Here is an 11,971-nt window from a genome sequence, read left to right on the forward strand (position 1 = left end):
AACCTAGAAGAGTTCATCGATCACTACTACTACGAGTGTGTCATGGAGGGTCCTGCCGACAACCCCAATAAGAGGAAGAAGACCGACTCCGCTACCGATACACAAGACTTATTATCCTCCGAATTTAGCGTCTTGGAATCCATCAACAAGAAGCTAGAAGTGCTCGGTATGCTCCACCAGGAGATAAAAGACCTGAAGGTAAGCTTGGAGTTTACTTACCAGCAGATTAGCGACCTGCAGCAAAGGGTTAGGGTTATTAGGGCTATTACCAAAGCCAGACAAAGACCCCACACTTCCTTCTAGCTACCATCCTCTATCACTAATCAACAGTGATATCAAAATTATCTCAAAGGCACTTGCTTCTAGGCTGGAGAAAATAATCGCATCAATAATTCGTAATGATCAAACGGGATTCATTAATGGCAGACACTCAAGTAATAACGTCAGAAGAGTTCTTAATCTGATAAGTAAAGTACAACGCGTTAACACAAAAGCAATTATTGTTTCACTTGATGCAGAAAAAGCCTTGGACAAGGTCAACTGGTCCTTCCTATTTGCCACCCTGAGTGGATTTGGCTTTGGAGAGTCATTTATCCAGTGGGTATCAGCCTTATATAATTCCCCTAAGGCCACAGTCACCACCAACGGGGTTACATCTCAAAGCTTCACTTTGCAGAGAGGAACAAGACAAGGGTGCCCACTCTCACCTCTAATGTTTGCAATATTCATCGAACCATTGGCTATGGCAGTCCGTCGTCACAGCAAGATCATAGGTATCCGCTCCGCCAACTCAGAGCACAAAATTAATTTATATGCCGACGACATTTTACTTTATCTACGAGAACCGAAATCGTCTTTACATGAAGTATTTAATCTCATAACAAATTTTTCTAAACTTTCGGACTACTCCATCAACTGGTCCAAATCGACAATACTGCCAATAATGGAGAAATCTTGGAATCCTGCAGACCAAAAATTTTCTCTCCCTGTGGGCAACATAAGATATCTTGGCATAAATATTTCTTCTAAACTATCAGACTTGGTCCACCTGAACTTTAGCCTGCTGCTAGACAAGATCTGTGGTGACCTGAAGCGCTGGAATAATCTTCCCATCTCCCTTCTGGGACGAATAGCCACAGTTAAAATGAAAATTCTTCCCCAAATTAACTATTTTTTTTCCATGATTCCATTCACACCCACATCGAAATGGTTCCTGTCATTAGATTCTGCAATTATAAAATTCTACTCAAAGAACAAAACAGCAAAAATTAGCCTAAGCACCCTTCAGAAAAACAAATTGGAAGGGGGATTGGATGGTCCTAACTTTAAACATTACTATTTAGCTAACCAGCTACAATACCTATCCAAATGGTTACATCCTAACGAAGACTACAACTCCTGGCTCGAACTAGAACAGGCGGACTGCAACAATATAAAACTCTCTGACCTCCCGTTTATCACCACTACACTCAGACGTCATAACTGTTTTAAGAACCCAGTGATTGCTTCCACCTTGTCAGCCTGGTGGAAAACACTAGAAATCACAAACTCTCAGATAGAACCTTGCTTGCTCTTTCCAATTTGGCACAACCCGGATTTTGAAATTAACAAAAGACCTCTCCATTTTAGCACATGGGAGATGAAGGGAGTAACTCATCTCCACCACCTTTTTCAAGACAATATACTTATGACATACACAAACTTATTTCAAACTTTTGAAATAAGAAATGGAAATTTTCTACAGTATTTACAATTGATAAAAACAATCAAGAGGAGAATTCCAGCGCCTCAGGACACTTTGCAGCCACCAGAATTTGCCAAACATATTACAAAGCTTTCTCCGAGAAATAAGAAGAATCTTTCTAAGATTTATAAATTACTGTCAGAGACCAGTTCTATACATTTACCAATTTTAAAATGGGAAAAGGAGCTGGGTGTATCACCGGACCCTGACTTCGCTCCTCTCCCGCCCTTCCCCCTCCCTCCTCCCTCCCCCCTCTCCCCGTCCCTCCCTGCTCCTCTCTCCCCGCCTCGGGCAGCCCCGGGGTCCTCCCCCGGGTTGGGGGGCCTGGTGTGGGGGCTGGGTGCTGCCCGCGGGGGGGTGTTCTGGTGCTGCGCAGTGTGGGCCTGCCCGTTGGTGTGCGGCCGGCGGTGGGGGGCGGGTCGGATGGGCTGGGGTCTGGCCTTGGGTCTGGGGTGGTCTGGGGGGGCAATGGCGGGGTTGCGGGTTGGCCTGTGTTCCTGCACGTCGGGGTTCGGGGGGGGGGCTGGGTGGGGCTCGTCGTCCGTGCACCCTAGTGGCGCACCTCGTCCCTCTGCTGGGGGTCGGTTTGCTGCAGGCGGTGTGGCCCAGGTCGGGACCATTGCGGGGGCCTGACGTTGCTTGGGGGGCGGGGCTGGGTGGGGGCCCGTTGGGTTTCCTTGGGGCCCGCCTGGCCCGTTGTCCATGGGCGCTGGGGGCCTCGCGGCACCGGGGTCTGGTTGGCACCACCTTCTAGCCCCTCTCATCCATCCCTCCAGCCTTCGGGCCAGGCCTACACTGGCCTGGCCTCCTAAACCACATTTAGTTCACCCACCACACATTCCACAGTTTTAACGCACCACATACATTCACTCTTCGAGGTGCAGACCACTGATGGATTGGGGGGCTTCATGATGGGGCAGGCTATGGGACAGTGGTGTCCTGTAGCCCTCCATACTGCCCCCCGGCCCATCCTTATCTGATAATAGACATATGTGTATGAGCGCTCAGGCAGCCTCTCTTGGGTAGTTGTTTTAAATTCGTCACTGATATCTCTGTAGTGGTTATATATGAAATGTAATTCGTTTGGGGAATGTCTAATGGGCAATATCAGTCTCAGTATATAAGATATATTATTATATTATTAAATGTTGTAACATTGTTAATGTAATTGTTCTTTGTATGTATTATTTTGCTTATTTATGTGTTTTTGCCATTCAATAATGATTTTAATTTAAGAATTTATTGTAATTAATTATTTGTATTTAAAGGTTAATTGTATTTATTGTAGTATTTATTCAACAACATTTTAAATATTGATTATCTGATATGAATTGTATACCTGATGTCTGAAGTGTGGCTGAATAAAATTTTCCTCTTAACATCTGACCTGTTTGATCCCATTTATATTGCTGAGGACAGACTAAATGAGAAACTGCTGTCAGTATAATCCAGTACAGTTCAACAGCACCACAATCTACAACTCAACACTTCAGTAAAATGTTAGACTTAATACAATATTAAATTAAATTCAATTCAATTCAATTTTATTTATAAAGCCCAATATCACAAATCACAATTTGCCTCACAGGGCTTTACAGCATACGACATCCCTCTGTCCTTAAGACCCTCACAGCGGATAAGGAAAAACTCCCCAAAAAAACCCTTTAACGGGGAAAAAAAAACGGTAGAAACCTCAGGAAGAGCAACTGAGGAGGGATCCCTCTTCCAGGACGGACAGACGTGCAATAGATGTCGTACAGAACAGATCAGCATAATAAATTAACAGTAATCCATATGACACAATGAGACAGAGAGAGAGACAGAGAGAGAGAGAGAGATGCAGGTAATGACAGTAGCTTACAACAACATTAATGAAAGTAATAATATTATAGTTATAGTTCTGGCTACTGTGGTACAATATGTTGAAAGTATATATTAATATCTGACAGTATACTTGTGTGACAATAGTCATATGTGTATAATAACAGTAGAAGTATGACTAATGACTAATGATGGCATGACTGCTTTTGTTTTTTCTAGGTGTACCAAGTAAACTGTCAAGTCTCCATAAAAATGTAGACAGACAGTATAATGATGAGACAAATGCAGTGATGGACAGTAACTATTTACTCAAGTAGCTACTGTACTTAATTACAAATTTGATGTACTTGTACTTTGGGTATTTCCATTTTGTGCTACTTTATACTGAGAGGGAAATACTGTACATTCTACTCAAGCTATTTATTTGATAACTATAGTTACTTTTAAGATAGTTTGTTTTATATGGTGTAAGTTTCATATTTACAAGTTGATGTGTGTTGTTATACATTAGACTAGTACACCAGTGAAAGGTGTTAAAATTTAGCTCTACCATGACAACATTTAAATGCTGCTTACATGCTGCCTACGTTGATCAATTAATACTCAATACATATTCATGTATATGATGATAACAACACTTGAAATTGGGTCACTCTGCATAATGAGTACTTTTAACTTTTCATTCATTCATTTCTTTCGTCTCATCATGTCTCATCCTCATCCTCCGCCTCATTCTCCGCTGTCTTTCTCAGATCTGCCTCCTCAGCTGGGCAGCCTCCTCCTCAGCCTGCAGGTACAGAAATCCTGCTGGAATAACTGCACCAAGACACCTTCTCCGATCAATGTCCGTTATTGATTTTTGATTTCCATCTCGCCAATGCTCACGATCACAATAACCACCAACTCTCCACGCCAAGGCGAGCGGAGGTGGTGACATCATCAAGTTCACTGCTGTTCCAAAAGCAGAAATTACTGTACTCTCGTCCTCCCGTTCTTGGGAAGTCCAGACTCTTGCGCGGACTTGCCAAGTCCGAACTTGTCAAGTCCACAAGTCCGAACTGCTGAATTTGTGTACTGAGAAACGGCTTTGGTTTGGGACGGCCCTTAATATGGCGGAGCTCCGCGTGACTGCGCAAACGGAGGGGGAGTGAATAGGGCGAGGGAATAGGGGCCGGTTTGGAATTGGGCCTCACTCACTCACTTGTTCAGCACTCACCTGGTTGCACACATGCCGAGGCAGCTTTTTGCTGCAGTCTGTAGATGTGAGTTGTAACCTGTTTTGAAGGTAATCGTCTGTGGTTTGGAGATCAATGGATGTGGAATAAATGGACCGAGTGTTCAACTACGAAGATTGTTTGGACTTTAATTCATTCGGCAATTAATTCTTCCTTGGTGGAGCATCTCAGTGGCTTAAAGCGTTGGTTTAGCCTCTACATTTCAGTCAAAAACTGTGGTTGTTGGACTTTTGAGACGAGTTTCGTCATGTTTTTTCAGTGATAGAGGAAAAAGTGAGAGGGTCGCTGGAGCGCTTCGTCTGCCGCGCTGCTCTGTGGCTGCAGCTCCTCTGTTCATCAGCTGATCAGGACGCTGCTGCGTTCTTCTGCTCATCTGCTGCACAGGACGCCAGAGGGGAGGCAGTGAAGGACACTGTCAAGCTTCTCATCACGCCGCTGCACAGGACAAGGCATAGGTTCGTTCGAGATGAGCCAGGCCTACGCAGATTTGATCACTGGCGATCGGTGCACAATGCATGCCGGTTAGTTTTGTGTCCGACTTCACCCCGACTTGCTCTGACGTATTACAAAAGTGGACGGCGATAAAACAGTTTTTAGAGCCTATTAGAGGCAAAATTCATGACCTCCTGTCCTCAGATAGTACCTATCTAACCTCAAACACAGCTATAAAACCTAATATATATTTAGATTGCTTCTCCCCAATTTCTCTTCAAGAATTGGCCGCAGTGATTTCTTCATCTAAATCATCAACGTGTCTCTTAGACCCCATCCCAACTAGGCTACTTAAGGAGGTCTTTCCTTTAGTTAACACTCATATATTAGATATGATCAATATATCCTTATTAACAGACTATGTACCACAGTCTTTTAAGGTAGCTGTAATTAAACCTCTACTAAAAAAGCCCACCCTGGATTCAGAGGTGTTAGCCAACTATAGACCAATATCTAATCTTCCCTTTATGTCAAAGATCCTTGAGAAAGTAGTCGCAGACCAGCTGTATGATTTTCTGCGTGATAATAATTCATTTGCATCATAGCACTGAGACAGCACTAGTTAAAATTACAAATGACCTTCTGATTGCTTCAGACAAAGGACTTGTCTCTGTACTTGTTTTATTAGATCTTAGTGCGGCGTTTGACACAATTGACCATCAAATTCTACTGCAGAGACTGGATCACTTAATTGGCCTAAAAGGTTCTGCACTAAGCTGGTTTAAATCTTATTTATCTGATCGTTTTCAGTTTGTTGACATCCATAATGAATCATCCTTACATACCAAAGTTTGTTTTGGAGTTCCGCAAGGTTCTGTGCTCGGACCAATCCTATTTACTCTATATATGCTTCCTTTAGGTAACATCATTAGAAATCACTCTATAAATTTCCATTGTTATGTGGATGATACTCTGTTGAATTTATCGATGAAGCCAGAAGAAAGTAATCAATTAACTAAACTCCATAACTGCCTTAAAGACATAAAAACTTGGATGAGCACCAATTTCCTGATGTTAAATTCAGACAAAACTGAAGTTATTGTTCTTGGCCCCAAACAACTCAGAGACTCTTTATCTGATGACATAGTTTCTCTAGATGGCATTGCTCTGGCCTCTAGCACTACCGTAAGAAACCTCGGAGTAATATTTGATCAAGATTTGTCTTTTAATTCTCATTTAAAACAAACCTCACAGACTGCATTTTTTCAATATTGCGAAAATTAGGCCTATCCTGACCCGAAAAGATGCAGAAAAATTGGTCCACGCTTTTGTTACCTCTAGGCTGGATTACTGTAACTCTCTATTATCAGGTAGCTCTAGTAAGTCCTTAAAAACTCTCCAGCTAATTCAGAATGCAGCAGCACGTGTACTAAAAGGAACTAAGAAACGAGATCATATTTCTCCTGTTTTAGCTTCTCTGCACTGGCTCCCTGTAAAATCCAGAACTGAATTTAAAATCCTACTGTTAACTTATAAAGCTCTAAATGGTCAAGCTCCGTCATATCTTAGAGAGCTCATAGTGCCATATTATCCCACCAGAACACTGCGCTCTGAGAACGCAGGGTTACTCGTGGTCCCTAAAGTCTCCAAAAGTAGATCAGGAGCTAGAGCCTTCAGCTATTAGGCTCCTCTCCTGTGGAATCATCTTCCTGTTACGGTCCGGGAGGCAGACACTGTCTCCACATTTAAGACTAAACTTAAGACTTTCCTCTTTGATAAAGCTTATAATTAGGGCTGGCTCAGGCTTGCCCTGTACCAGCCCCTAGTTAGGCTGACTTAGGCCTAGTCTGCCGGAGGACCCCCCTATAATACACCGGGCACCTTCTCTCCTTCTCTCTCTCTCTCTCTCGTATTCTATTACTGCATCTTGCTAATTCGGCCATTCTGGATGTCACTAACTCCGCTTCTTCTCCGCAGCCTTTGTGCTCCACTGTCTCTCAGATTAACTCATATCGCAGCGGTGCCTGGACAGCGTGACGTGTGTGGTTGTGCTGCTGCCGTGGTCCTGCCAGATGCCTCCTGCTGCTGCTTCCATCATTAGTCATTAATCATACTTCTACTGTTATTATACACATATGGCTATTGTCACACATGAATACTGCCAGATATTAATACATACTTTCAACATATTGTACCACAGTAGTCAGAACTATAACTATAATATTATTACTTTCAATAATGTTGTTGTAAGCTACTGTCATTACCTGCATCTCTCTCTCTCTCTCTCTCTCTCTGTCTCATTGTGTCATGCGGATTACTGTTAATTTATTATGCTGATCTGTTCTGCACGACATCTATTGCACATCTGTCCGTCCTGGAAGAGGGATCCCTCCTCAGTTGCTCTTCCTGAGGTTTCTACCGTTTTTTTCCCCTGTTAAAGGGTTTTTTTTGGGGAGTTTTTCCTTATCCGCTGTGAGGGTCATAAGGACAGAGAGATGTTGTATGCTGTAAAGCCCTGTGAGGCAAATTGTGATTTGTGATATTGGGCTTTATAAATAAAATTGATTGATTGATTGATTGATTGAGCCAGGCGCTGCAGTTGCTCTCCACCGACTGCACCGCCTGCTCTCACCTGATCTAACAGCTGATTGGTTTAGATGTCGACTCCACACTATGACGTTTTAGATAAACTTTTATTTTTTGTTGAATTTTATAGATTAAGATTGTGTTTGTCTGATCTGAAGGTTTATTCTGTGAACAGAAAACATGTTGTGTGACTGATGGTGACATTTAGTCATCACAGACTGAATACATTCATCATAAACTACACAGAGTCTACTGTGTATTATCACCGGACTTTTTAAATTATTGAAGTAGCCTAGGCCTATTTAACAACACAGAGACTTGTGGTCAGTGGGATGTGAGGATTCTTAAAATAACGTGTAGGCTACAGATGTGAAGCCCCGACTGTATCTGACTGAGCCTTAATCAAAGCTGCTGTCTTGTATAGCTAAAATATGAACCTTATAGTCAGACACAGTTTATTCAGCCTGTGTAGTTGAGGGGACAGGTCAAACTAATATGATGCTGATTTACAGGAGAATTCATATCAAATGGAGGTTGAACCATGAACGTAAACTACAGATCACCTGTAAAGCATTTTAATAAATTAATCTATCATAATTAAAACAACTGGAGACTGAAAACAAACTGATATATGGGTCTGATCACTTTTTTAATGAATTGACATCATTCCAGACAGGATGTTAGTGTGTCTATGACTTCCTGTACGGACTGGAGGCTGCTGGAAACCAGTCGGGAAACTGTCCGACTTCACCGCAGCTTTTTGTCACCGCCCCCCGCTGCGGCCGCCTGCTCTCGTCTACTTTTCAGGCGAGGCGCAGCTCATCTCGAACGAGCCTAGTGTCGGACGTTGCGGATCGTCCAGGTAAGGTAGCGGTACCACACATTCAGATGGCCATCTAAATTTAGTTGTGTGCACACAAAAAATAACAAATAAGGCGTAATTCCAATGCATTGGTTGCTGAAACAAACTTTGTGTTGATTCTTTTGTTGCGATCTGTTGACTGTCGGACGAGCGTAAACATGGAGGAGTGTGTTGAGGACACGGACATAACGGCAGCTGCAAGCGTGCCAGCTGCTGGCAAACAGGACACTGTGACTGAAATACAAAGCAGTAAGCGAGTTGTCAAACTTTCTGCTAAAGCTCTTGCTGGCAGGTTTGACAGGTTGCAAAATGGTAGGAAATCTAAGCTAAATAAGGCTGTCAATTTAAGAAAAACGATAGGCTACAAGGTTTAATACAAAATGGGAAACATTCTGATGTGCAAAATGCGCTTGATGATTACATTGAATTGTGTGATGAAGCAAGATGTATGCATGATTCAATAATGGGTTTATTGCCACGGGATGAGAAAGAAAGACATGAAACATGGTTTAAGGCAAAAATGATGTTCAATGATGAATTTATTGCCAGCGCACAATCCGTGTATAATTCGTTCATTCGTTTTTCAAAATAAAACCAAATATGAAAAAACAAAATAATGACTTGTTTTTTCAATATGTGTTTCCAGAATCAAAATGAAAAAACGGATAACGACTCATTTTCCGATTTCCGATTTAATGTTTAAATGAAAAATGGAAAAAAACGGATAACGGGCCGGATTCGGGCCTTTCGTGCACTTTCAATATTTTCATCTCTCTGGAAGACAAGTTTTTTCTTTTGCAAGCACTGGTTTCTTGTCGGACCGGTCAGAGTGACAACTACATCCAGTTCATGGAAGCTAAAGCTAGCAACCGCTGTGTGTGGAGGCTGCAACTTTGGAGAAATTGTTCAATATGAGGTAAGTTGTGCTAAGGTAACAATACGTGCCAGCTTACTGTTTGCTTCTACAGCTGACATATTGGAATAGACTTCATGTGGCGAGTAATTTTTACGTTATTTGAAGATTTATGTTTGTCGCGACTTGCGAATTCGCCACATTCAGCCATAACGGCAGCATAGAAATAATGCTGTATTTAGGTGGATTTCAGCACTCACATGCTTTTTCTTTGGGAAATGCCACTCCAGTTAATTTCTATAAATTCCCATAGAACATTGATGCATTCATTTTGTTCTGTGTTGTGGAAAAGTACAAACAATGCACTTATATCCCAGCATACTACTTTTATAGCCTAATGTTTATAGAAATTAAGACTGGCATTTCCCAAAGAAAATTCACGTGAGTGCTGAAATTCACCTAAATGCAGCATTATTTCTATGCTGCCTTTATGGCTGAATGTGGTGAATTCGTGAGTCGCGACAAACATAAATCTTCAAATAACGTAAACACATGAGGTCTATTCCAATATGTCAGCTGTAGAAGCAAACAGTAAGCTGGCAGGTATTGTTACCTTAGCACAAACTACCTCATATTGAACAATTTCTCCAAATTTGCAGCCTCCACACGCAGTGGTTGTTAGCCAAAGCCTTAGCTTCCATGAACCATGAATGATGTAGTTGTCACTCCGACCGGTCCGACAAGAAACCAGTGCTTGCAAAAGAAAAAAATTTGGCTTCTGGAGAGATGAAAATATTGAAAGTGCATGAAAGGCCCGTTATCCGTTTTTTTTTTTCCATTTTTCATTTAAACAGAAAATCGGAAATCGGAAAACGAGTCGTTATCCATTTTTTCATTTTGATTCTGGAAACACATTGAAAAAACAAGTCATTATTTTGTTTTTTCATATTTGGTTTTATTTTGAAAAACAAATGAACAAATGATACACGGATTGTTGTACACAATGGTGGGTTTTGGAAAATGAAGGTGTGTTTGAAAATGAAGGTAAACCTGAAAACGGTGATGATGATGATGATATTATTCCTGATGATAGTTTGTCCAATGTGGGTAAACATTCAAACAAAAGTAACATCAGTAACAAATCAAGTACCACTTCCTCTGCACAAATTAAAGCAGGAGCAGAAAGAGCTGCACTTGTTGCTCGAATGACGGCTTTAAAGGAACAACATGCATTGGATGAACAGGAGCAGCAAATGAGGAAAAAGGATCAGCTCAAATTGGAAACTGAGTTAGCAGCATCTACTGCTAAGCTAGCAGTTTTGCAGGCTTCGGATGGACAAGGTTTCTCTCATGCACCAAATGGCATGAACTCGTACTTGGAAAGGGAAAGGAGGAAGCTGGAACCACTCAACACTCTCAACCTAAGGAATATGAGCCTGTAGCAGGGAAAACACAGCAAAAGGATTGGTCATTGCCACAGCACAAACAGCCAGCAATGGATGTTAAACCAAAGCAAACTCAAATGCAGGTTTCAAGTGCAGCAAAACAAGATGCTGATGCATACCATCAACAACATTGGAAAACATCACAAGGTTTACAACCTGGTACAACAGCCGCTTGGGCAAATAGGCAACATGTAAATCTGCAAGATGATGAAATTGCATCTGGAAATGTGGTTGCTATTATGCACAAACAAAATGAAATCCCAGCTGCTCTTGTTCACCAGCAGCGCTTATTGTCTCTTCCTACACAAGACATTCCTGTATTTGAAGGCGATCCGCTTCAATATAAAGCAAGGAGTGGAGGACAAAGCTAGCAGAGCTGACTGCTTGTACTACTTGGAACAGTTCACGAGAGGACAACCAAAGGAGTTGGTTCATAGCTGTCAGCACATGGCTCCCAAACGTGGCTATATTGTGGCAAAGGGGCTTCTACAAGAGCATTTTGGAAATGATTACAAGATTTCAGCTGTGTATACAGAAAAGGCTTTAGCTTGGCCAGCAATCAAGTCTGAGGATGTCAAAGCCCTGCAAGCCTATGCTTTGTTTTTACGTGGATGTTGTAATGTAATGGAGGAACTTCATTACATGCAGGAGTTGGATTTGCCAACTTATGATCATTTCCAAATTACCATTCAAGCTCAGGGAACGATGGAGAGCTATGGCCCATGACATTATGGAAACCTCCAGGGACAGAGCTCATTTCTATGACGTGGTTACATTTCTTGAGAGGCATGTGAGATTTCTTTCTGACCCAATCTTTGGAGATATTGACGCTGTATCACCAAAACCTGGTAGCTTGAATACGACCAACAAGTTCAAACTACAGTCATGGAGTGGAGTTAAAGGAAGCAGTTTTGCCACTACAGTAACACCTATGGATGCTGTTGAAAATAAAGCTACTGCTAATGGCTCTAAGAAACAGGAAAGGGTTGTTCA

This window comes from Epinephelus lanceolatus, chromosome 18 (genome assembly GCF_041903045.1).
Source record: "Epinephelus lanceolatus isolate andai-2023 chromosome 18, ASM4190304v1, whole genome shotgun sequence".
Lineage (NCBI taxonomy): Eukaryota > Metazoa > Chordata > Actinopteri > Perciformes > Serranidae > Epinephelus > Epinephelus lanceolatus.